Source organism: Megascapheus bottae, chromosome 12 (assembly GCF_031878675.1).
Source record: "Megascapheus bottae isolate mThoBot1 chromosome 12, mThoBot2.hap1, whole genome shotgun sequence".
Classification (NCBI taxonomy): domain Eukaryota; kingdom Metazoa; phylum Chordata; class Mammalia; order Rodentia; family Geomyidae; genus Megascapheus; species Megascapheus bottae.
Window position 1 is genome coordinate 42,588,322 of NC_143520.1, and position 25,347 is coordinate 42,613,668.

The window sequence follows — 25,347 nt, forward strand, 5'->3', positions numbered from 1 at the left end:
ACTCCCAGCTTTTTTCTATGTATGTGGTACCAAGGAATCGAACCCAGGTCTTTGTGCATGCTAGGCAAGCACTTTAACCACAAGGTCAAACTCCCGGCCCAATTAAAATGTTTTTTAATTTGCCAGTATGTTTTTAAAAAAAATCAGAAGTATTGAGTATTATTTAAAATCTGTTTCCTTATTTACACAATTTCTTTAGAATTTTTTTTTTGCGATAGAGATTTCAGGCTTTATTCTTTTTTTCTGTTTTTTATTTTATTTTATTTTATATATTTTTTATTGTAATTAGTAAAAGGGTTACATGATATTTGCCAGATAGAAAGTGCATTAATTCACATACATTGATACCCTTTCACATGTCTTGGTACCCATTACCCTCCCCCTCTTTTAAATTTTTTAAAAGATTATTTTGTTGGAAATATATTTTCTTAGACAAAATCATATTTGCAGTGTGTGTCTTCTGTGGATGTGCAGAGAATTGTGTGTCTTACTTCATTATGCTACTTCATTATTACCACTGAAATACTATTATTTTCCATATTACAGGTGCAGTTTTATTTAGGATTTTTGAGAGTTTTTTTCTGAGCCAGGCATGGTGACTCACAGCTGTAATCCCAACTACTCAGGAAGCTGAGATCTGAAGATCAAGGTTCAAAGCCAGCCCGGGCACAAAAGGACCTGAGACTCTTATCTCCAATTAACCTCTAGAAAATGGGAAGTAGGGCTATGGCTCAAGGGTAGGGTGGTAGCCTTTTGCTGACGAGCTGTGGGCCAGTGCCAGGCCAAGTTCAATCCCCATGACCCACAAAAACAAACAAGCAAACAAACAAAAAACTTCCCTCCTTTATGGTTTGTGTTTACTTTGGTAGCAAAGTCAATCTAACTGGATCAAAGTCTTCCAAATTCCTCATTGCCCATCTACTCTTCCTTCTCTTCCCTTCACATCCTTCTTTCTCCTCCACTTCTGGTTTTGGTGCTGTGTAACTCTCTATTATATAAATTATTAATTTTTGTACTGAGTTTCAGTTTTGTAAAAATTGCCTTAAATTTTTTAGACCGTGATTCAACAATAAAAACATAAAAAAATTAAAATTCAGGAAGAAATTTTAAAGCCTATGAACACATAGCATATGAACATATGAGAAGATGTTGACCACCATTTGCCAGTGGGGGAAAAATACAAAGGAACATCACAATGCGATATCATTTCATAACTACTTTGATGGCATACTAAAAGAAAAGGGGATGGGGTAAAATTGGAGCTCTCATACTTAGCTTTTGAAAATAACTTGGTAGTGATCCCTCCTGGCTACATCCCCTCCAGCATCTGTTGTTATTAGTTTTGTTGATCCTGACCATTCCAACTGGAGTGAGGTGGAATATTAGAGTTGTTTTGATTTGCATTTCTTTTATGACCAGAGATGTTGAGCATTTCTTCATGTGTCTATAGGCCATTTTTGTTTCTTCTTCAGAGAAGACTCTCTTTAAGTCTTTGGCCCATTTTTTAATGGGATGTTGTTACTTTGGAGATAAGTTTTGGATTGATTCAATTTTTTGAGCTGTTGATATATTTTAGATATGAGGCCTTTGTCTGTTGTATGGTTGGTGAAGATCTTCTCCCACTCTGTAGGCTTCCTAATTAATTTATTAGCTATGTCCTTTGCCATACAAAAGCTCTGCAGTTTAATGCAGTCCCACTTATCCAGCCTTTCTCTGATTTGTTGTGATTCTTGGACCTTATTAAGAAAGTTTCGACCTGTGCCAAGGAGGTCTAGTGTATCTCCTATTCCTTCTTGTAAAGTTTTCAGAGTGTCAGCTTTTACCTCCAGGTCTCCCACTATTGGTGGGAGTGCAAACTCGTTCAACCACTATGGAAAGCAGTATGGCAATTCCTCAAAAGAATAAATATAGAGCTCCCCTATGACCCAGCAATTCCACTACTTGGCATTTACCCAATCATCCAGAAACAAGGACATACTAAATCCACCAGCACAACAATGTTCATTGCAGCACTATTCACCATAGCAAAGATATGGAACCAACCAGATGTCCCTCAGTTGATGAGTGGATCAACAAGATGTGGTATTTATACACAATGGAATTCTATGCTGCTGTCAGAAAGAATGACATTGCCCCATTTGTTAGGAAATGGGAAGACTTAGAAAAGATCATATTAAGTGAAGTAAGCCAGACTCAAAGGAACTTAGGCTCAATGGTTTCCCTCATTTGTCATAATCAGTAGAAACCTTGGGCTCTCCTAGCAGAGATTTGCCATAGAGCAAAACCTTGATACAAAAGGCCATATAGTAGAACGCTGAATGAAAGGATCTCTAGGATATAGAAACATAAGCCATATAATGAATGATTGTTGTTCTTAAGGTACTACGTTATCTCTCATCTCTATTGCTGTCCCTTGGTTATCTCATATTGTTACAGTATCTCACCTTGTTACCTGATATATCGGAAATATTTGTATTTGGTTATTTGAAATTGGATAGGGAACAGGGGAAAACAAGATGAGGGGTGGGGGGGGAAGGAAATGGGGACCAAGACATGTGAAAGGGTATCAATGTATGGGAATTAATGCACCATCTGTCTGGCAAATATCACGTAACCCTTCTATTAATTACAATAAAAATATATGAAAAAGAAGAAAATAACTTGGTAATTCTTCAATATGTTAAGCATAAGTTATGATAGGACTTTCAATTCTATTACTTAAGTATATACACAGAATATGAAAATACACCATTGAAAAAAATGAATATGAATCATTGCAGGCCAATGATTTATAACCAAAGAAAAGTGGCCATTCCACTGGATGCTGGTGGCTCATCTCTGCAATCCTAGCTACTCCGGAGGCTGAGAGCTGAGGATCACAATTCACAGCCAGCCCAGCATGGAAGTCCACAAGACTCTTATCAATAATGATCAGAAAACCAGAGGTGGCACTGTGGATCAAGTGCAGAGCACTAGCCTTGAGCTGAAGAGCTCAGCAACAGTGACCAAGCCCAGAGTTCAAGCCCCATGACCGACCAAAAAGTATAAATTCCTACTGAGAGTCAGAATTCAGAAATTGTACAACAACTCCTTACTCTACTCTTCACAGTACAGTATGAAAGTCATGACGTAATATTTTCAACCTATTACAGGTTGTCATAATTCCAGTGGATGCAAATAAATCTAATTGCTATTCTCATTTGAATCTTAGATTTTGAGCATGTTTTCATTCACTTATTTGCCCTCTTTGCTATAGTGTATGTTTAAATCTATTGTTCATTGTAGTTGGGGCACTTTATTAAGTGGTAGGATTTTTTGTTATAAGTTTTGTATGTTAGTTTTATGTCTATGTAGTTATACAAAATACTTGCCAGTCAACAAAGTGGTGTTTTAATTCAGTGAATCCTGATCAGTTGCACTCCATACATCATTCTCTCTCATCCCTTTCAACCCCATCCCTTCCACCTTAATTTTTCAGAATATCCATTGAAATTAATGACTGTTACTTCCCTTTCTTCCTCTATAAAGCATACTGCTTTATAATATAGAGAAACAAAGGAGGCTTACTGACAAGTCCCATGGCCTGTCGGGCCAGTATCAAATGACATTTTGGCTGTAAGCAGAGACCAGAGAGATCCTATAAGATGTACATGTATAACATTTTTTTTTTGGCCAGTCCTGGCCATGGACCCAGCGCCTGAGCATTGTGCTTGGGCTTTTTCAAGGTTAGAGCTCTACCACTTGAGCCACAGCACCACTTCTGGCTTTTTTCTACATATGCAGTATGGAAGAATTGAACCCCAGTCTTCATGAATGCTAGGCAAGCACTCTACCACGAGGCCACACTCCCGGTCCTGCATAACTTCTTTTGTAAAGGCTCCCTTGCAACACTTAATCCATTCTATCTAAGCATTAGTCTCCCTATAACCAGTCCCAAATTCTATAGTTTGTCTCAAAACCTTTATCTTCAACACTGGTTACCTTAGTGAGACCATTTGAAGAAGCATTGGGATTCTCATCTCTATTCAGAGGAGGGCTTGTTCGGGTGGAGGATTTATGACTTGAAATTTCAGTCTACTTCAGCTCAGGAGATGGGGCTTCAATCCTATCTATTTTAGGGTCAACTCAAGTAGACAGAGAATTCTCTATCTATAGAGGAACCAGAACTGCCTGGTATTTACAGATTATAAGGAGAGAGATTTTTCAAGGGTTGAGTATGGAACTCCTATCCATTATTCCTTTTGACAGGAAACTGGAGTAGTCTGGACTCAGGTGTAATTATGTTCCAACATTAGAAGATCTGTTTTGGTAGTGAACAAGACTTGTTATGACCTTTTCTTATTTACCGTCAAGATTTGATCTAACATTCCTAGTCCGTCCCTCCATTATTTTCTTTGTAGTCTTTAGAGGGTGACCTATAAACTCAAGAACAAAGCATTTACAAAATGTACAAAAAGATACCCACTAAAACTAGTTGGTGAAGTTGAAGGTGTGGCTCAGTAGAATACTCTAGTCAATGAATAAGATCATCCAGTACTGAATTTCAGTCCCATTCTCAAACCAAAATAATAATAATAATGATAATAAAAATAATAAAGGAATAATAAACTAAACTAGTTTTTCAATATAATTTCCCACACCAAGATTAAGACTTATATAAGCAGAAGCATCAAGACAAAGCTGGGTAGATCTGATTGCCACTCATCAGTTATAGATCTTTAAATCTGAACATGAAAATGCCATTCAGGTACTAAAATGTAAGAGTGAAAAACCTCTAGGCAATAAGCCACTAGTTCTGAAAACAACCCTCCAAGAGGGGTATTTACTGTCTCCACAGGCCAGTCTTATTTCCAATTAAAGATGGTCAGGCCGGCTGTGGTAGCTCACTCTTGTAATCCTAGCTATTCAGGAGGCTGAGATCTGAGGATCAAGGTTCAAAGCTAGCCAGCCCAGGCACAAAAAGACTTGACACTCTTATCTCCAATTAACCCTAGAAAATGGGAAGTGAAGCTTGGCTCAAGGGTAGGTCGGTAGCCTTAAGCTGAAGAGCTCAGGGACAGCAACCAGGCTGAGTTCAAGCCCTAGGACCCACAAAAAAATAAATCAAAATTAAAAAAATAAAAAATATAGTCAGAAGTTATCACCTGTAAACTTGTGAGAAAGATGAGTTCTCAAACTTTTATACTAGGCCCATAGATCTCTCAGGGTGCAGCAAGTTAATAATCTGTTTCTAGCACCCCCTGATCTCACCAGTGGGACTCACTGGTGAGTCTGATCTCACCAGACTTTCAGAATGTATAGTCAGTCAATCGTCTACTGTATTCAATCAATGGCTCTTATCACCTTACATTAACTCATTCCCTTTGAAATAAACTCAGTAGCAAATACATTTTTTTTCTGCCACAGACCAAAGTTAAAACAGGATCTGTTGTTGTTGTTAGTTTTCTTTCTCTCTTTCATTTTTTTAAGCAACTTCTATTCTCAGTTCTGTAGCTTGTTTGTGAAACAATTTAAGATTACTCTCAGGAAAACCTCAAATATTTGGTTGTATAAAGTGATTACCATTTCTCTGATTAAAAAATTTTCATTGGTGCAGGCCAAATACAACTAGTGTAAATAGTGCTCTCTCTTTACTTGAAAGGCAAGTAGAATGCCATTTTGTTCTGACAACAGAAGTTGCAGGCTATAGAAGGAAGAAATTTCTTATCTCTTGAAGGACAAATTAAATATGTGGTAGAACACAGTTCTAAGAGCCTGGGCTCTCCCATTAGAGAATCTCAGGGATATCTTATCTCATACTAACTTAATTCAGACACAAACCTTGTGCTTATAACCCTGATTTGTATGATAATCATCCTCAGAAAGGAAGTAGTATTGGAAGTTGGAAATTATCCCTCATCTAAACCCTCGTTTGACTTACATGGTGGCTTGTTCTTTTTCTTCTGAGTCTAGCCAAAATGGTACCCTCGCCCTTAGAATATCATCCTTGGAATACCTACTTCAAAACCTCATTGTTCTGATAACAAGGATCTACTTCAATGGTTCTGTGCACTCCTGGACAACATCATAAATATCACTTGCAAAGTTGGAAGAAATGCAAACTCTCCAGCTTTTTTTCTAGACTGTGGGTGGGCTGGCACTGCAACTGTCATCTTTATCAAGTTTCCCTGGTAGTTCTGATCTTGATCTTCCAGCATCATAACATTCATTTCCCATGCACACTCATGCACCTTCTCTCCTCATAGGTGACAGGGCTATGAGATACTTAATCTTGAGCTAAACACCAAAAAGTCACAAGTGAAACTGTGGTTCAAGTGGTAGAGAGCTAGCCTCATGCCCCAAAGGGGAAGGAGGCCTCAGAGCCAGCATGAAGACCCTAAGTACAAGCTCCAGGACCTGGACTGAAAACCAAATAGCAAGACATCTAAATCTGAGACCTACTACAACTGTAATTATGACTAGCTATTTTTTTAAGTATCTTTCTCTGCAAAGACTTAAACTAGTAAACCAACCATACACTTTTGGAAACTGAAAACAAAAACAAAACAAAATACCTGTGTTAGAAACTCACAACCCTCCTGTGTCAGAAAATGAATACACAAGAGATATAGGAAATCTTTTCATATATTTTTATTGTAATTAATAGAAGGGTTACATTATATTCATCAGATAGAAGGTACATTACTTCACAAATATTGATACCCTTTCTCATGTCCTGTTTCCCATTTCCCTCTCCCCTCCCCCTGCACAACTTGATTTCCCCCCTTCCCTCTCCTATTTCAAACAACCAATTAAGCATATATAAAATGGAGATATAGGAAGTTTTTGTAAAGGTATTTTATTTGTTACACAGAAGGGTGTACTGCTGCTGTTCTCTCCAGAGCTTGCTTGGTAGGCACACCAGACAAAGTAATCTGCTATTTGTAGCCTAACGAAGGAGTGCCACTGCCCCTTTTCTATGCTGCTGTCATGTTGGAGGTAAAAATGCATCTTTTCATCATGGCAATGGGGTTGGAAATGGGGCTAGAATGGAGCTACTGACAGTTACAGCTGGAAGAGTTTGGTTTAAGTCAGCAGGAAGTCTTCACTCAAGTGGAGGGTCTGTACTTTAAGTCCATTGGTAAGGAATCCGAACCTTGACACGGATGGCTGGTGACAACACAGTTGATAGTTAAAAGCTGAAGTCAAGGAACAAATAATTCCAGAAAATTTCAGTACAAAATGGTGACTGGTTACGACATTGAGAGGTTTTAGTTTGACAGAAAAAAAATTCTTTTCCTCAAAACGGGAATCCTGTGGATGCTTTGTACTGGGACAAACACCCAAGACAAAAATTGTGTTTCTAAGCATGCATATTTGGAGAAGCGATACAGGAAGTTCACTTACCAATGGAAAAGTAACTTATTTATCCTAATTATTCTTTATGTAAACTAGCCACAATTGGACAAAGCAACTGTGTTAAATCAGCTTAGCAAGGCAATTTATTATGATGAGGTTTCTTAAGTCATAGGGAGCATCAGGAAATTTGTGCAAATATTTTTTGTGGGAATTTGTCCTGGCTATGCAAATGTCACATAATTGGTTACCATGCTTTTCATGCACAATTAAATTTGCTATAGTAATCACATTCAAGACGAGTGAGCATGAAAACCTTTATTTTTTATAATTCAAAGGCTATACATTGAGTGTAAACCTCAGGTAAACCACATTGTTATTCCAAGCAAACAAATATGACAAAAGATAAGAGGGTTTCCTGTCTCTTACAGGCACTTGAAGAGCTGTCAGCTTCACATGAAGTAGAAGCAATCCACTCTGTTTTCTGGACTTGATTGCTTCAGCTATCATTAGCCTGGCAGTCTTTTTAGCCTCTATTATGCAAAGACTCAGCTCAGTCATTAAATATTTGCCAGAACAAGAGCAAATTTCCTATTTGGAATTTTCTGAAATTCTAGTAATCCAGCTTCCCCAAGCTGACAAGCTGGATAAAATGGGTATTTGTACACATGGTATCTTTTCATGGCTCATTCTGTCAACAGTCCCACTGGCAAGAGGACTATGTCTTGCCAAAGTTCTGTGTCTCTTGGTTTATGTTGGAAAAAAAAATTTAAGTCCTAAATGGCCCCTAGCCACTTGAGCTGTAACCCCTTTATTGTCCAGAATGGAGGATATGAAACTTGGCAGTGACACATTGGATAAATCTGGGCAAGCCAGAACAAGTTGGCCATTCTAATACCTTATTATGGCTATCTTACTATGACTCTCTTGCTATAACTCTTCGGTTTTGTGCCCACTCCTTACCCATTATGGGCTTCTGTATGTTCCAATTTCTTCACTGCTAGTGAGCTTGGCCTAAGTCTTAATACTTGGAGTGTCTTTTGCTCACCTACCCTCTACTTCTTTCATAATCCCAATCATTAACTAAAGCTTGCTTTACTGCAGGTGGATTGCACTGGAATAAAGAGGTACCATCTGCCTGGGGATTTACTCAGAGGTCTCCAATGTCTCCTGCCCCCTTAGATAGATCAATGTGCATTACAGCCATGTTGCCACCATTGAGTAGTAACTGTAGATACAGCTCAATGCTTGGGAATTCAATGGAACCAGCTCTTCAACTAGGAGAGCTTTAGTTGTAATAATGGCTTATACCTATGTGGTGTCCATGAGTCATTGTTAAGATCCCAGTTTTGTTACTTTAATTATACAGTACTGTCTTTTAGAAATGTTAAACTTTGGGGGCATAATATGATGGCTGTAGATACTAGACTTCTTAAGCACTTTTCCATGTTAGTATTGACTTCAGAATGATAAAAGAATTTTAGCAAAAAGATAAGCCTAATGCTATGCTAACTCTAAGAAAGATGTTAGTATTTGACACATTTACCTTTTAGAATAAATGCTGATGGACATGGCAGAGATACCTTGTTAAAATAAAACTGGGAAATGATCAGGAGGAAAAAATTAAAAATACAAACAAAAGTGTGGAAAAAACGCCAGGCTGCCCATGAAGGGAAACCTTAGTTTCCCGTGAAGGTGGGCTGCTAAACATTACTGACAGCTTTGTAAATCAACTCTCATCCTCCTTACATCCCTATCTTGCTGTAGTGACAGTCCCCAACCTAAACAATTCTTTACTAGATCAAGTCCCCACTTCAAAAAAAAAATAGTAAAATGATATCAGTGTTGACTTATCTGTTTTATGCCTTGTCATAGCCCCATATTAAGCCTAATTAGATAAAACTTAAAAGGCTAAATGTGTTTTACAATGGATTCTATAGAAACAATTGTTGCTATAAAATTCTCATGTATGTTACAAACCAGCTGTCTGTGATCCTTCTGCTCTAGCAAGCAGAATTTGTGGACAGGCCAGGAGAAGTGACTCCAGTAATTCTAGACCCTTGCAGATCACTGTAGGCATTGTCCCCAGGCCAGTAACAGGTAGGACAGCAGTACAGGATCCAAGAGCCTAAGTGCTAGGGGAACTTATATTCCAGGTGGCTTTTGAGACCTGAACTGCTAGAGCTCTCTCCTGCCCCTGATACTCTTTGCTGAAGGCAGCTGCCTGTTCCTGAAGTGCTAGAGCTCTCTTCTGCACCAGATACTGTTTGCTGAAGGCAGCTGCCTGTCCCTGAAGCTCTGGACATTTGTTCTTAGACCACTTGGCTTGTCAGCCTTACTACTGCCCTGCTGCCAGGACAGCTTCCTCTCTGTCACTGCTGCTGCATCTGCTCTTCATGTCATCAGCCCAGCAAAAGTCAGGAGGAGCAGTGGGAGAAGGTCTCATGGATGCAGCAAGAACAGTGTCTCCCAGATGCCCACAACATGAGTTATGCAGCCTGCTTATGTTGCTGGAGGAGAAAGAGGCAAGGCTGTTTGGCACACACATAGGGGAATTGCTATGACTGGTGCAATCATGGTACAGTCTGCTGCAAATGAGGGATTTTGTTTGTGCCAATCATGGTACAGACCACGATACAAATAAAGAACTGTATTTCTGCCAGTCACCAATTTTTTGTTGGGCTGAAGTGCCAGTCTGATGGGAATGGTAGTTTTGGCTAGGGTATTTTGATTCTTTGGATCCACATTCTAAATACAAGCTGCTTACTGGGGCAGTGCCTTCTGGGACTGCATTTTGGGTGTTGGCAGGAGGGCAGCTTGCTTCCTGTTGACTGTTGCCTGTTGCTCAAAATATCTGGGTGCACTAGAGAAGGTTCTACAAGCTGCCAGTTACATGTTAAATTTCTCCATCCCCCAACATCTCAGCACATTTACAATAAACTCTCAAAAGAGTGTTTATAGCAAACCTTATCACCGAACACTGTTCTAGTAATGTTAAACTTCTGTTCCAGTCTTAAGAGAAAGTTAGGTCCCTATTATCTGTTTCATGTTTATCCAACTTTTTCATTCAATTATTTTCTGTATGTTTGAACAGGTTTTATTTTTATTTTTCTGAACTCCGCAACCTTGTACATGGTAATGACAATTTAACATGTTCATCTACTGTCCAGTGATTCTTCATTAGAATAAGTTCAATAATCATGTCCTTCATAAAGTAATTTGTCACTTTTGTCAGACTCATTTTTTGAAGAAAGACTCTTAGCATTTAAGTCAATAGATTTAATTAAATAGACATAGTCCTTTAAACTTGTAAGTCAACAAACATTTTAGTAGCAAAGTGCTAATGACACTTTGGGACATTACTACCAGACTCAGATAATTGTCGGAGTGTACAATAGATGTGAGAAAGTTACAATACACTAAGCCATGTAGACATTTTATAGCAAGCACTATTAACAACCCCCTGAGGCACTGAGATAGAGTAGATCAAAGCTAAAACTGAATTTGTGGAAAATAAGGTCCAGAATCACATTTATATTTAATTATCTTGTATAACATGCCAGAAAAACAAGTTTCTTCTCTATGATAGTGATGAGGGACTAGGCTTATAGTCTAAGTTTCAGTATATGAGTAGTTAGTGGAAAAATGTTATATTAAATCACATGAAAACAAGCTAAATACTGTAAAAAAAATCTTTCCACACATTTATATAGTCTACTTGGATCAAACTTTTACCCTTGATTACCCCTTTATTTTTTTTTTTAGTGGGGGGTATTTATCCTGGGGCTTGAACCTTGAGTCTGGGCGTTGTCCCTGAACTTTTCAGCTGAAGGCTACCACCCTACCCCTGGAGCCACTCACACACTTCCCATTTTCTTTTTTTTTTTAATTTTTTTATTGTAATTAGTAAAAGAGTTACATGATATTTGCCAGATAGAAGGTGCATTAATTCACATACATTGATACACTTCCCATTTTCTAGTGGTTAGTTGGAGATAAGTGTCTCTAGGACTTTAATGCTGGGCTAGCTTTAAACCGTGGTCCTCAGCTCTCAGCCTCCTGAGTTCCTAGGATTACAGGTGTGAGCCACCACACCCAGATTGATTACTCCTTCTTATCCTTTTCTCTTTATCTCCAGTTTTAGAAGAGAGTTGCGAGTTTACAGTTTTAACAAGTTTCAGGAACTCAGGATTTGTGGAACACAGGACTGGAGCAGCCCCAAATCTTCCAAGTGTTTTACATATGAAAACACATTTTCCATATTTAGACAACCTGCAGATAAAATGTGTGTTTATGTCTCTTTCTCCTACTCATTCATTCAACAGACTCTAGGTGATCACTTATTACCATGCATTATATTTGCCAATAGTTTCCAGTATGGCTAAAAGTAGAAAGAAAAAAAATGATTGAATAGGTCATTTAAATCATTTATAGGTATTTCACAACTTAATTTAATTTCTGTGATCATGGAAAACTGTTTTAAAAGGGGATAAACAGAGCCAGGTGTGGTGGCTTACACCAGTAATCCTAGCTACTCAGGAGGCTAAGATCTGAGGATCAAGGTTCAAAGTGAGCCCAGGCACAAAAGGACTTGAGACTCTTATCTCTAGTTAACCTATAGAAAATGGAAAGTGAGGCTTGGCTCAAGGGTAGGGTGGTAGCCTTGAGCTGAAGAACTCAGGGACAGCACCCAGGCCTAGTTCAAGCCACATGACTCACAAAAAGAGTGGGGGGATAAAAACAGGCAATGCATACAAAATTACTAACATAGTGTCAGAGACCAAGTGAAGATTCAGCATCCACAGCTTGTAGCTCTCAGAAGCATCATGTAGTATATCCTCTCTTTACTTCTCATAATTGCTACAACTGTGGGCATCTCTGAACATTTGGGGGTATTCTCTCATATTTATCCTTTGAGGGCAGCAAGAGTCAGATCACGATAAAGCTGAGGGAAGGATGTGTGGGGCTGAGAAGGACAGGAAGCATGATGCCATCAACCAGGGGAAGATCGAAAGCATGAATGGAATTTAAATATCTCTTAAGGCTCATTTTCCAAGTTTATTATCAATTCCTATATGCAGTTACAACTTAACTGCATAATGTGTACTAGTTCCCATCAGTACCAATCAGCCTGAAGACACAGTCCTCCTGGGCCCACCTACTTCTGAGGGTAGAGGAGAACATTGACAGCAAAATAAAATAGACCCAGCACAACAGTCACGAGATCTGAGGGAGTTCATTTAAACATAGTCAACATCTTGAACACAATCACATTTTTAAAAGATTCAGGCTTTGTGCATAGGCTTTAATAATCAACTCATGGATTCTGAATGCACTTCTAGAAAACCTGGGGTACCTGCCTACTTTTTAGAGAAATGTTTTTTTCCTGCCTTCAGATTGACATCAGTTTAAAATTTTGTCCACAGAAAACTCCAAAAATTCCTCTGGAAAATGGCACAAGATTATTCAGCAGGGAAGTAAAAAGATTGAGATGAGTGCTGGTGGCTCATATCTGTCATCCTAGCTATTTAGGAGGCTAAGACCATGAAGATCCTTAGGCTCACCAAGCAAAGTGAGCCAAGGCAGGAAAGTCCATAAAGACCTTATCAGATCAACCAACGAAAAGACAGAAGTAGCTGGACACAAATACTCACTCCTGTAATCCTAGCTACTCAGGAGGCTGAGATCTGAGGATGGCAGTTCAAAGCCAGCCCAGGCATTAAGGTCCCTGAGACTCTTATCTCCGATTAACCAGAAGTGGCTCAAGAGGTAGAGCAATAGCCTTGAGCTGAAGAGCACTCAGGCCCAGGGGTACAGCAGTAGACATGAGCTGAAGAGCTCAGGGATAGCACCCAGACTCTGAGTTCAAGCCCCACAACTGACAAAAAAAGAAAAAAAAAGAAAAAAGAAAGAAAAAAAGGACGGAAGTGGAACTGTGACTCAAGTAGTAGAGACCTTACCTTGAACAAAAAAGCTCAGGGACAGTGTCTAGGTCCCAAGTTCAAGCCCATGGCTGGCACAAAAATGGGGAAATAAAATCCCAATTCCAAATGGATATCTTGACTTCCATTGGGAAAAAATGCCTACTTTTGCATACATCTTTTACCCCATAAATTTCCCAACTCTTCATGATGTTGAAAGGCCTGGGCTATATGGAACTTCACTATAATCTTCCCTGTACAATACAGAAGTGTAGAAGGACCAAACCAGGTTTGTTGGGCAAACATCAATCAGGGGAGGATCAAAAGCATGAATGGAATTTATGTATCTCTTAAGGCTTATTTTCTAACACAGTAATAGGATGTCTATCTCCTTGTACAAATATCAATTCAAAATGGATCAAATACCTTAATGCAATTCCTGAAACCATGAAGCTCTTTCAGGAACAAGTAGGAGTAACATTAGGATTCCTTGTCATAGGCACGAACCTTCTAAGTAAAGATCTGGAAGCCAAGAAAATCAACGAAAGAACAGACTAAGATAACATCAAACCAAAAAAAATTTCATATGGCAAAGCAGACAATTCACAAGGTGACAGGATGTCTTCCGGAAGTGTTTTTCTAAATCTCTATATTTGATTTATACCACTGTTATTAGTTTCAATTTTCAGAGTAGAAGATTCTTGCAATAGCATTCATGGATCATAAATTGAGAAATCTTTGCAGCATAAGGCATTTCATGCCTTCCTTGATGAGTTGATCCGATATACAGATAAGTTACCTAGTAACTTAGTATCTGGATAAATAAGATAACCATATGAAGAGTCTATGATTCACAGTTCACTCCCTCCTTAAAATACTTTTCTTGCAAGGCCCCTAGTTTGGGACACAGTGTCTTGGTTTGCCTTCGTGTTCACTCAGTTTTGGCTGTTCTTTTCATCTCCTGACTATTTAAAGTGGGACTGCTCACAACTCTGTCCATTAACTACTTTGTCTTTACATCACAATGGACTTAATGTCTTAATAATCTGTGCTGTATACAATCCTCTGCAACCTATACAACCCCCAAACTATACTTGGATATTTATATTTGTTTACACAGCATTGTATTTGGGGTGATAAATATCAAAGACAGTTAACAACCATAAATGCAATCTCTCCTCACCCAAGTTCCACCACCACTAAGAATTTTACACAAATGAACTTAAAAATAACATACCCTACTCTTCACTAGTAACAGCTTTGAACTTCTGGGTGCTGTGGATAGCTATACCATGTAGGAGAAGCATATGCTAAGCATTTGTAAAATCCTGGGTTTGAAGCTCAACACTATGAAAACAAAATGCACTCCACCTAATTTTCTTCATTTGAACTCAGGATAGGTATTTATATCTTCTTTCCTTTTAATAGCACAAAACAATTTCAGACTGCCACCAGTGAAATCATTTCTTGTTTTCCTGTCGCAGTCATCACCCCTCACCTAGATTCTTGCAATAGCTAGTCACAGATCTCTCTGCTTGTCCTTCGCTTCCATAATTAATTCTCCATGCGGCCTGCAGATAAATCCAGTACACCAAAAGTCAGATGATCAGGTCCCTTCCTCTCTTTCTGTGTCCTCCCACATCACCTACATATCAAGTTCTGTTAGCTCTTACCCTCTAAGCTCTCCCTCTTTACCATTCTCCCTTGGCTCTATTTCCTTCTTAGAGCCTCATTAATATTCTTGACAGACACCACTGAATCTAGGGACAACGTACACCTGTTCTTCCCACTTCCTGCGTCAGTCCTCCTAGATACTTGCCTGCCTTACCTGCTCCTTTGCCTTACCTCAATCATTAAGTCAAGCTAAGGATTCTCAGTGAGATCTTCACTTTAAGCTTGTATTCTACTCAGCCCACCCTGCTTTTGTAGGTAGTATGGATCATCTTTTGACACAATTACATCTGTATTCTTTCCTGTTTCCTTGTCTAGAATACACGCTGCACTAGATCATAACTTTCTCTGATACTTTACATATATATGAATACACACTTGTTACTTGAAAAGTATAACTGAGAAAACTGGACAGGACACAGTTGGAGTTAAAACTAGGGACTGGGTAAATTGGAGATGGGACAATTTCTCCTGCTACTTAGCTCTGATGAAATTGAAACCAGCATGGTGCGAAAATAACAACAGAATATAACATTTCTTGTGCAGGATGGTTCTTGAAGAGAAGCCTTTTTTCTTGGAAGACACCAATTTCCTAAGCTTTGGTATTTTAAACTAGTTGCAGCATAATAACTTATTCTGGTGGAAAAGACCTTTTTCTTTTGGAAACACTTCTTGGGATCAAAGTCATCTTTCAACACCGTTTTCATTGAAAATTATTGATAAATCCGTTAAGTGATTGGCAATGGAACACTTCAAGCTTTTATTATTTTGCACAAAGGTGTTGAACTCACAAACTAGTGTACTGAATTGAAGCCCATCTTGATCAATGTCACTTGTCATCATCCATCTCTCCCCACTCCCATCCCTCCCCTCTGTTCCTCTTTCACATATGTACATTGAATGTTGTGACTGAATTTGCCTACTGCCCTTCTTCTCTATTCATCTGACCCTCTTCTTCCTTGACTTCAGCCCCCCCAATAGTTTCCTGATACTCATTTTGTTCAAGTGCAATCAGTTATTAAACTGTAGTTGTTCAAAGGAATTGCAACTTTGAAATCCTCTCTGGCTTATTCTGTAATTTTAGTTAACATGTTTGTGTATCTAGGTATAGGACCCTATATGTTTATATATGTATTTATAATGCGGATCTTTCTCCAAACTATAAAATATTATTGAAAGTATGTTATGATCTAACCAGTAGTCAAATTTGGCTTCTTTGCTTAATGGAATGAGTCCTACTTTATTTTGTTATAATGTATATGATTTTCAAAACTGATTTGAAAATCAGTTTTTTTAAACCATCAGTATTCATCAAGTACCCAGAGTTGTACAATGCTGTTGTCACCATCACTAAACTATAAAATAAGTGGAAGGCAGTCTCTGCCTAGGTAAGTGGGTGCTTAATGTGTCTGTTACTCATTTATTTCAAGTACAACATGAAGCAAAAGAATGATTTGGACTCTGGTGCAAAGACTATTCAATTTTCAACAGTAAAATATATTTGGGCCTACCTCTTAGACCTACCTCAGTAAATGGGTTAATATTTGCCTTTTGAAATTCTCACCGTGATTAGTTTATCCAACAAAATTATTTCCCCATCAGTCATTCAACATAATTAAATATTTCTAAGCATTTGAAATAAATATATAAAGCCTGGTGTAATCCCATTGGTGGATTTTTTTTCATACTTTAAGCTTTGTTTATAGGTTTCTAGGACTACTGCTATTTTTATTATACAAAAAAACCCCACCCAAAACCCAGCAGCAACAACAACAGCAACAAAAAAACCCTCCTCCTGAGGTAGTTCTTATGTGTATCACCCAATACAAATTTATGTAATTTTACTAAAATGGTATACTGAAATGGTTCAAGATATGTCATTGTAAACAGCACCTCATTTCATTTTAGTTTGGGAAGATACCCACTTTAGAACTCATTATTTGCTAATAAAATAGCGTTCCTTGAAAAGTAGCGATTTCATGAGAAAATAGAAAAGAAATTTATGGGAATACTTTAAACTCAAAACTGGGTCTGAGTTCAGCATTTTCTAGCCCGAAGTCGATTTCCTTTTATCTCCAGAAATACCAACAGGAGGCAAAGGGCCCAGCTTCTTGGGCAGTTCCACGCCCCCTTGTCTTTCCAGAAGCTTTATTCCCCAATGTACTGGGGAGCTAACTTCTGACTCCAGACGCATGGCTGTTAGTTCCAGTCCTTACCTGCCAATTAACAATACTTTGCATACTGTGCCAGTCTCTGGGTCAGCCGAGTGATAAGATTAAGGAACCTGTTTGTTTAGTTCATTAGCAGAAATTCGTTCCACTCAGACAGAGCTGCGGGTGAGGGTGCCTGCTGGAATGGATTTTTTTTTCTCTCTCTCTCTGTGTCTCTCTTTCTTTCTACTGGTACTGGGAAATAAAAGAACCATTTCCCCTTTGGATCTCCGCTTCTTCCACTTTCAGTTCCTTGGTTTGGGGCAGACAATAGAAGCTTCCAGACCTCTCTCTCCCCATATTTCCCCCTCCCCGTCCTCTCACACCGCCAACCCCCTCTCCTCCCCCTGCCCCTTCCCCCCCCCCCCCCCCCCCCCCCGCCTCCATCCCCAACTCCAGCTCCGGGCGGAGATTTGTCAGAACCATTCGGTTGAGACTGATTATGATCGCAGCAGATGGGCTGGATTTGACAGCGCCGAATCTAAGCCGCTTCTGGGGGGGGGGGGCACGGCGGGGCGGGGCGGGGCGGAGGCGGGGGTGGGAATCCCGGGGCCCACGCTGCCTGGCAGGAGCGCACGCCCGCCGCCCCGCCGGGCGCTCGGGGCGGCTCTTTAACGCGCGCCTTGGAGCAAAGTGGCACCGCCGACCCCCGGCGGAGGCGCGGCGGGAAGGTCAGGTGGCCCCGGGGGCGCCGGGACGCGGGGAGAGGCCTGAGCTCTGGGGGACTGGCGGCGGAATACAACAAAGCCCGGGAGCGCAAGGTGCCCCGACTGCGGAGCGCGCGCGGCCCGCGGCTCGACAGGGCAAGTTTGGCAACTCCCGGCCCCGCGCCCAGCACCTCGCTGTCCCCCAGCTCACGGCGCCGCCGCTGGGTCTACTCCCCGCATCCCCACAGGGGCAGCGCCCACCCCGCCCCGGGCCCCGCTGCAAAATGCTCTCCCACCAGCCAGGTAAGAAGACAACTCTCCTGTTCCCCTCCAGGGCGAGTCTGCAGCTCCCCGCCGGAGTCCTCCAGTCCCCAGGATTTCTCCGGTGCTCGCCGACCGCTGACTTCGGCTGGTCCCTCCTCCTTCTCCTCGGTCCACTCTGCCCTCTGCCGCCCTCCGGCACGGGCGCCCACCCTAGGCGCCTTACCGGTTCTCGACTGCAGGGGGAGAAGTTCGGGGAGGTGGCGGGAGGGAAAGGGTTTCCTCCCGGAAAGCCCGGCCCCAGGTGGCGGGCGGGGGCGGCGGGGGGTGGGGGGTTCAGGTCTGCGGGGGTGCGCACCCGCCACGCGCGGCACGCACGCGCACCGACTTTCATCTTCCTCTCCACCTGTGGGGCCTGGCTTTTGAAAACACGCGGATGGAAACCGTGCACACGGTACCCTACTACTTCCATTCCGCAGCCTGGGGTAGGCACCGTGGGCGTGGATCCTGTGGCTTGTCCAGGCACCCTGGGCTCCAGCCACTGCTGTCATTCGGTCTCAAGTGTGTTGCCCAAGTACTAGCGAGAGTTTCCTGCCGGGAAGGGGTGGGGGCAGGGAACTGCTGGGTTTGGCGAGGACATTATCTTGCCACTAGGAATCCCCTCTGTTAGCCAGCAAGGTCACAAAGCCACTACCAGGCCTGTTTCCAAGACCAACCCACACCTCCCTTAGCCCTGGGTCCCTGACCTTGACTGCCCGGCTTGAGGGCTGCTAGCTGCCTAGGTGGCGTCTTTTGCTGTCACTGCCAGCCCCAGCACAGCCCAGAGTGTGCCCTGTTGCTACTGGCAACCGCTTATGCCGAAAGCCAAGCCTCCTGAGCGGTTTAATTCTGATGGATGTGCAGAAATAGTTTTTTTTTTTTTGGAGAGGAGCTGAGCGAAGGTACACGGGCCTCTGGGCCATGAAGACCTCCCAAGACGTGGACTCTTATAGGCCACACCCAACACTACTACAGAGAAAAGAGGAAGGGAAAATACCCTCCCAGATTAAACACCTCAGCTGAGTCCCATCCTTAGCTTTCTTGTGGAGTAGCAGGAAGCCGCCCTGACATTTCCTTTCATCCCAGAGGCTGAGTTAGATAAAGTATGTGAGGTCTGTATTCTTGGTCACTGTCATCTTTTCATCTTTATTTCTACTTCCTCCTACATCCTTCTATTAAAGTCTTAAAAGATTTCCCCTCTGTAGTACCTAGAACTGTTCTTGCAAATGTTCACCAAAGCCTTTTCCAGCAAGAAAGCCTTTCATAGGAATACCTCTTTAGGTCACTTTTCTTTCTCGTTGGGTGTCCTCCTCTCTTCTGTGGCAGTGGTGGTCATTTCCAATTCTTAAGAAGACAGCTATCCAGGAGAAGAAGCCTGGAATTCTAATGCTCCATAGGTAGACAACAAGGCCTACTTTGTGATTTTCAGTTCAATCCTTTTTGAAGTGGCAACTCCTTCCAAGCCATCACCAACAATATAGATGTATATTTTTTCCTGTCAAATAAGAGCTTTCTGTCCTACTCTATACTCTCTCAATACTGAGTGTAAAGAACTGCATTTTATTAAAGTACTTACTATCTCAAAAGAACTTTTTGTCCTATCACAATACTATTTTAGCAGCATGTTTTATTGTTACATTCGCCAGGTAGTAGATGCATTACTTCTCACACACTGATTCCCCTTCTCATGCTTTTGTTCCCATTTTCCTCCCCCCTTTAGCGGCATTTTTATTGTAAGTTTTCATGCTTAGCATTTATTTATTTTTGCCTGTGTAAGTGGTTTTGGAAAACCATGTAGTAACTTTTGTTTGTTTGTTTGTTTGTTTGTTTTTGTCTGATGTTTGAACTCAGGGCTTCAACCTTATTAGGCAGATATGCCACCACTTACTTGACCAAAGCCTCTAGCCACACCCAATGCTCTTAAGTCATTCATTTATTTGTATCAGACCAAACTTTTTTTTTTGTGTGGGGGGGGGGAGGTTCTCATTGGTATAGGCTTTGGGATGGTAATGGATAGAGAGAAGTCCACATGAGTATCGGCATGTTAAAGTCCCCACTACAGCTGGATTGTGATTATAACTATGATGGTTAATATTATAACAGCACACTCCATTTGATTAGGATTTTACAGTTTACAAAAGGCTTTTATAGGCATTATCTTCTTTAATCCTAGCAGCAGGAATTTTAAATAGCAAGGATTCCACCAAAAGGCCCAGTAATGCTCACCAATCCTGCTTAATCAAAAAGAAAGAGAATGTTGCAAATCATCCCAACAGCTGATGGGGCTTTAAAATACAGAATAAACAATTCAGGAGAAGCTTATGGAGCTTAGTAATTGGAATGTAACTCAGAGAAGATAAGTAAAACGCTTTCACTGTGTGTAGGAGCAGGAGGCATTCTGGGAAGAAAGTGCCTCCTGTGCACTTGGTGTCCCAGTGAACTGCAGGCTTTGGAGGGGAAGCCTTCCAGGGGACTGAGTTGTTACCTTATTCTAGGATCTAAAATGATGAAAGTGTTAGCACAAAGTAGCCGGGAGACTAGCAAATTAAACAAAATGAGTAGGCAATGCTGTTACTTTCTTTAGCTACAAAGCATTCTTGAGATATCTGCAAGTCTCTAACATATATTTACTGGAAAAATGAAGCAATTTTCTGTACTTGGAGCATAAGAAATGAGCTTAGTTGCCTTGGTGGAAGCATAATGAAGACAATCTAGGTTCTGATCACTTTTACCCATTACTTTGAAAACAGGGCATATCTCATGTGGATAAACAGCAATTTCTCTTTTTTCATAGTGTGTAGAGTGGGTGGACAAGAAAGGATTTATATAGGATTGCTTCTCTTTTCAGTTCATAGACTACATATAATAACACTTTTTCCTCATTGTGAATATCCTTTGTAACTCAACTCCCAAACCATTTCCAGAATATCAGCTGATAGTCAAAAATTTCAGACATCTTGATAATTTTGTAGATCATTTTGTGAACTTTTATTTAAAGGAGATTCCCCCCCCCCCCCAGTACTAGGGCTCTAACTCAGCTTAGGTGTTGTATTTTAGCTTATTTACTCAAGGCTGGTGTTCTGGCCCTTGCAGTCTCAGGGACTTTGCTGCCTTACTTTATCTAGCTCAGAAAAGTTTTGCAAATAAACTACATAAGTTAGGCAGTTTTACATGGGGACTAGCTTTAAGTAACTTGTCAATAACAGATAAGCCGAGAATAATAACAAGCACAGTCTGGAGGTTAGAGATATTTTCGGGAACTTATTTTATTTCTATTGTAAAGATGATGTACAGTTACATAAATCAGGTAATAAGTACATTTCTTTTTTAACACTGTCACTTCTTTCCTTGTTTTCTCCCAGTTTTTTTCCTTCCTGATCACCCGTCCAAGTTGTGTAGTTCATTTTAACAGAGTGTCCAGTGAGTAGTTCATTGTCTAGTGAGAATCTCTGCTGCATTTGTTCACCCTTTCTCTCCCCCTTATCATCCCCCAAACAAATAAACTTACATACAAGACAAAAGGTACATAAATCAAAAACAGCAAAAAAAAAATCCAAAAAAGAAGAAAAATCCCCAAAGCAAAATAACAAAACCTCTTGTTTCCATTTCTTAGAGTTCAATTTAAGATACATAATTTTATATAACCATATGCACATAGCTTTTGTGATCCTTTCCTAAGAATTTACTGCTTTGGTCTCATGGTGTGAATGTTTAATTGATCATGTCCAAGTACGATGACTATTGGTGGGAATGTAAATTTGTTCAACTGTTATGGAAAGCAATATGGAGGTTCTCAAAACACCAAGCATAGAGCTCCTCTAAGACCCAACAATTCTATTCCTGGACATTTATCCAATAGACCACAAACAAGGCCACACTAAAGCTTCCAGCACGAACATGTTTATTGCAGCATTGTTTACCATAGCCAAGATATGGAATTAATCCTGATGACCCTCAGTGGGACAATTGAGCAAGAAAATATGCTGTATATGCACAATGCAATTCTATGCTTCTGTTAGAAAGAATGATAGTTACCACTTGTAAGTAAATGGAAAGACTTGGGACAAAAAAAACCTTATTTTTTTCCATTATTGAATGCCTTGCCTCATAACAGAAACTTATAGATTAGGTTGTTATTTTTCTTTTTATCTAGAGCTCATTTATGCAAACCTATTATAATAGTTTATCCCTTATTTGAGCTTCTTTGGGCAAGAACTAGATAGAATTTTGAATTAAAAATATTTTAGTAATACATTTACTGGAATAATTCTAGTGGGTAGGACCTAGATAGGAGGTAATATATATATATATCATCTAAAAGTAATTTTATACTAAAATGTTGTATTTTTAATGCATTTGTGTTTTGACTGCGATCTGTCATATGAAATCATTTGTGGAATTTTTGTGGAATTGTGTTGATGCTAAAATGCTGAAACATTTTGGATTTCAGATTTTTGAGTTAGGAATGATCAGCCTATACTCAATATTTGGACATTGTTGAGTATTATATGCATTCACAGGTGTTACAGCTTTATTGTTGCTACCATAATAATATGAACCCAGGGCCTTGCACTTGCTAGGTAAATAAATTGCCACTTGAGCCACCCTGCAGCTGTTTGTTTGCTTTCTCTCTTTCTTTCCTTCCTTTCTCTCTTTCTTCCTTCCTTTCTCTCTTTCTTCCTTTCTTTCTTTCTTCCTTCCTGCCTGCCTGCCTGCCTGCCTGCCTGCCTGCCTGCCTTCCTTCCTTCCTTCCTTCCTTCCTTCCTTCCTTCCTTCCTTCCTTCCTTCCTTCCTTCCCTCCCTCCCTCCCTCCCTCCCTCCCTCCCTCCCCTCTTTCTTTCTTTCTTTCTTTCTTTTCTTTTCTTTTCTTTTCTTTTCTTTTCTTTTCTTTTCTTTTCTTTTCTTTCTTGTAGTGACTCATTCACTGCCCAGGCTCATCTCAAACTGGCATTGCTATTTCCTCTGCCTCTGTATGGCTAAGATTACAGGTGTGCACCACCATGGCTGGTGATATTATAGCATTTTAACTAACAGCTAACTTATGTTTCTAGCTGGCTATATGTCAATATATATGTCATATATATATATACATATATATATATGAAGCAAATTGGATGTACTCAGACTGGCGAGCCTTCCTCCAATGGATATTTACTTCCTCAGAGAGGTGTGCTCAGATTTTCCTATTTATCATGCCAAATTTTAACAGGGAGTGGTATAGGCATTCTGGCTGATTGTCCATCCTCCCTAAGACCCCATAATCTACAGAACCATTATTTATTTATTCATTTATTTGATGTTTTCTGAGGGAATATGTTAGAGGATGACTCTCCTTATTTTTATGCAGAACTGTGCCATTTTTCTGAAAAGTCATAGACATATTTTTCCCTTTGAATACCTAAAGGTGGTATTTAATGCCAATAGACTGTGTAATTGAGAGAATTCCCTGCTATGGTGAAGTAGCTGTTGGGGGCATCAGTCTCTGGCTGGGATTGCTTGCTGGGAACTATGTTCTTTTGCTTTCTTTATCTTAGTAAGCTAAGTTTTCATGTGTCCCTTAAGCTCAGATCATAGATGACAGTGAGTTACATAACAAAGCGCATTTGATGCTCATCTCCAAGAGCATAGCTAGCTGTTTCATGGTAGTGTATCTGGATGTAACAAAGTTTTTAAAGCAGCATAGATTTGAAAGGAGGGTTTAATAGAATAAAAAGGAACTGATTTTTTTTATGTTTGGAAAGGTGTTGAACATAAGGTAAACAATGCTATAGGAAAAGCCCTGTTCTCTAAACATGTGGAAATTTTTGTGAGCTCAGTGTTGCTATGTCTCCATATTGTCTAGCAGGTGTTCACAAGTTCACGCTTAAACTATGTAGACCTGGACTCACAGATGATTCATTATTTGCTTTTATGTGTGTATGTGTGCTGGTACTTGGGTTTGAACTCAGGGCCAAAGGGTTCTCCCTTAGTATTTTGTTTGTTTGTTATTAAATGTTAAATCTCTACCATGTGAATCACAGCTTCACTTCTGACTTTGTGGTCTATAATGGGGGAGAAGAGTTTTGAGGTGTTGTCTACCTGAGTTGGCTTTTAATTTCAATCTTCAGATCTTACCTTCCTGAACAACTAAGATTATAGGTGTGACCCAACAGCACTCAGCTTATCACTTACTATTAACATGATTTGGGAAAGGCCTCCTCATGAATAAAATGAAAAGAGCTTACAGTTTATGCACCTTAAAGGTGTAGAGCAGAACTCAACAGACAGCATGGCAATCTCTTCGAGTCTTTCAATGTTCTTTTTTGTATCCCTTAGGACTGGTTAAGATAAGAGTGCCTTTTCCCCCCATATTAACATAATCTCTGAACTTCCTATCATTACTCATGAAAGTGAACCAGTATAAAGAGGTTTTAGAGCTGGGCTCATGTGTATAAGCCTAGCTCCTCAGGAGGGTGAGATCTGAAGATGACCATTCAAAGCCAGACTCCGGATCAGGAAAGTCTTTAATACTCTAATCTCCAATTAGCCACTAGAAAATGAGCTGTGGCTCAAAGTGGTAGATCTTTAGCCTGGAGCACAAAAGTTCAGAGATGGCACTAGGCCCTGAGTTCATTCTCCATGACAGACAAAATAAAGGTTTGGCTCAGAAGCAGAATATCCAGCCCTCAGACTATGCAAGGCCCACATAAGAAGATAATGAAACAAACAAATATGCTTCATACTGCAACTGATCATTTTCTATAGATCTTCAATGATGTTATAAATATCCAAATGGTGCTGGGCAGAAAAACAAAATACAACAAATCTTCTCATCCCTTAAAGCAATTACAGCTAGTTTTAGATAAAGAAGGTACCATCCAGAAATATGACAGGAGGTCATGATTAGGCTGACCTTGAGATGCAAAGAGGTATTTGCATATAAGTTAAACCAGTTTGGCTTATGAGGTAAATGCACATTGAGAGTTTCAGTTAATGTTAAATTTATCAGATGCCTGTGGAAAACCTTGAGGTTTTTTTTTTTTTCCAGTCCTGGGCTTGAACTTGGGGCCTGAGCACTGGCATTATTCTTGCTTTCTCAAGGCTAGAGCTCAATGACTTGAGCCACAGCACTACTTCCGGCTTTTTTTCTATGTAGGCATGGAGGTATCGAACCCAGGTCTTTGTGCATGCTAGGCAAGCACTCTATAACTAGGCCAAACTTCCAGAACTTGAATTGTAAGGCATTAAAAGACTTGTTCTTTGTTTACAAACTGGAAGGTAGGG

General features: G+C 40.2%; 1 protein-coding gene and 1 long non-coding RNA gene across 3 annotated transcripts in view; one reads left to right on the forward strand and one right to left on the reverse strand.

The window, feature by feature from the left end:
- The window catches only part of Nckap5 (NCK associated protein 5), an 864,637-nt gene that overhangs the window by 281,141 nt on the left and 558,149 nt on the right, over positions 1-25,347 (forward strand). The gene's annotated exons all lie outside the window — the stretch shown is intronic.
- Positions 6,984-17,422, reverse strand: LOC150056471 (uncharacterized). Its single transcript, XR_016537335.1, has 3 exons — positions 17,144-17,422; positions 13,683-13,778; positions 6,984-7,149 (listed from the first exon to the last, which is right to left on the reverse strand). It is a non-coding gene; the product is annotated as an uncharacterized LOC150056471 (long non-coding RNA).